This window comes from Schistocerca serialis, chromosome 9 (genome assembly GCF_023864345.2).
Source record: "Schistocerca serialis cubense isolate TAMUIC-IGC-003099 chromosome 9, iqSchSeri2.2, whole genome shotgun sequence".
Taxonomy (NCBI): Eukaryota; Metazoa; Arthropoda; class Insecta; order Orthoptera; family Acrididae; genus Schistocerca; species Schistocerca serialis.
This window is the reverse complement of record NC_064646.1, coordinates 210,659,665-210,661,465: the sequence shown is the minus strand read 5'-3', so window position 1 is coordinate 210,661,465 and position 1,801 is coordinate 210,659,665. Positions and strand designations below refer to the sequence as shown.

The 1,801-nt window shown below is 45.9% G+C and overlaps 1 non-coding gene across 1 annotated transcript; it reads right to left on the bottom strand.

Annotated features, from left to right (window-relative positions):
• Nucleotides 1–1,279: 1,279 nt before the first annotated feature.
• Trnar-gcg (transfer RNA arginine (anticodon GCG)) lies at nucleotides 1,280–1,354 on the bottom strand. The gene has a single exon. It is a non-coding gene; the product is annotated as a tRNA-Arg (tRNA).
• Between the last annotated feature and the right edge of the window lie 447 nt (nucleotides 1,355–1,801).

Genomic DNA, 1,801 nt, shown 5'->3' with positions numbered 1-1,801 from the left:
AAAAAAAAATATTTTTTATTGGGAGAACTGGAAATAATTTTTTTTAAAGCCGTATTGGCCATAACATAGTCACTACTAACGTGATTAGTCGGAGGACAATGCAAATTACTGTGTGGAATGGTATAAGGTGGCACTTTCTTAACGGTGCGGCAGGAGAGCATCTCGGCGTTGGGAAGAGCAGAAGCGGCCCACACAAGAGACGAGGGCGGAGTAACAGGCTGGCGGAACGGAAACTATTTTGCGGACGGCGTGATGTCATGTATTCGTGACAAGGAGAGCAGTGTCGCTCCCTTTACAAACGAGTATAATACTGGATTTTATTACATCCTAATACTTAATCGTATAAACAATCGAAATTAGCCAGAATGCTATGGTGCTTTAATTCTAATTGATTATTCAACGTGGACTGTCCGTTGTTTTTTTTTTTAATATTTAAAAATACTGGTTTCTTTCTGCTGTACAGTGTACGCACGATAAGTAAACTTTCGTTATTTGGTATCCTTACTGGTGTTGCAGTTTTAATGGTCAGTGGTGCACATATGGTTGATAGAGAAATTACAGGAGATACACTAATAACACTAAGACGAAGCAGCCATTTAGAGTCACAGCTGGGCTTGAACGTCCCAACAAGAATAGCAGGCAAACACTTCCTGGTAACTGGGATGCGCTACGACGTTTACAGACGTATCTGCCCTTCACCAGTAGCAGACGGAGCTTCAAGAGTGCTGAGCGTGGTTAGGTAATTGAGGGCAGGTAACAGGTAATTCTCGACGAAGAAAGTGGATCTACAAGTACCAGCAGCACCACTTGAAGAAAAGATCTCCACCCACTGTTCTCCACACACGCCCACTAAACATACTCCCGGAGTAGACAGTGCGAGGTCAGCAATACAGAGCATACATTTGTCCTTGTACGCTACTGGAGACTTGACGAACTTGGCATTAGTAATCTTGAAACTTCCTAGCAGATTAAAACTGTGTGCCGGACCGTGACTCGAACTCGGGACCTTTGCCTTTCGCGGGCAAGTGCTCTATCAACTGAGTTACCCAAGCACGACTCACGCCCCGGTCCTCACAGCTTTACTTCTACCAGTACCTCGCCTCCTACCTTCCAAACTTTACAGAAGCTCTCCTGCGAGCCTTGCAGAACTAGCACTCCTGAAAGAAAGGATATTGCGGAGACATGGCTTAGCCATAGCCTGGGGGATGTTTCCAGAATGAGATTTTCACTCTGCAGCGGAGTGTGCACTGATATGAAACTTCCTGGAAGATTAAAAGTGTGTGTCGGACCGAGACTCGAACTCGGGACCTTTGCCTTCGCAGGGCAAGTGCTCTACCAACTGAGCTACCCAAGCACGACTCACGCCCTCTCCTCACAGCTTGGAAGGTAGGAGGCGAGGTACTGGCAGAAGTAAAGCTGTGAGTCGTGCTTGGGTTGCTCAGTTGGTAGAGCACTTGCCCGCGAAAGGCAAAGGTCCCGAGTTCGAGTCTCGGTCCGGTACACAGTTTTAATCTGCCAGGAAGTTTCATGTCAGCGCACACTCCGCTGCAGAGTGAAAATCTCATTCTGGATTAATAATCTTGTTTGTGAGAGCATTCAAAGATGCCCTCTTACTGGCTGAGTATGATCGTGTAGTGTTCGCCACCTGTTCTCCGACTATTCATGCAGATCTTCGTGTGCAGAATTCTGATTATTTATTTACCGAAACACTGTGTCCCTTCTGTTACGGATCTTCCGATGCCATCAAAGAATCGATACCTACTCAAATGAATAATACTCAAGTCGTCCTGAGATACCAATC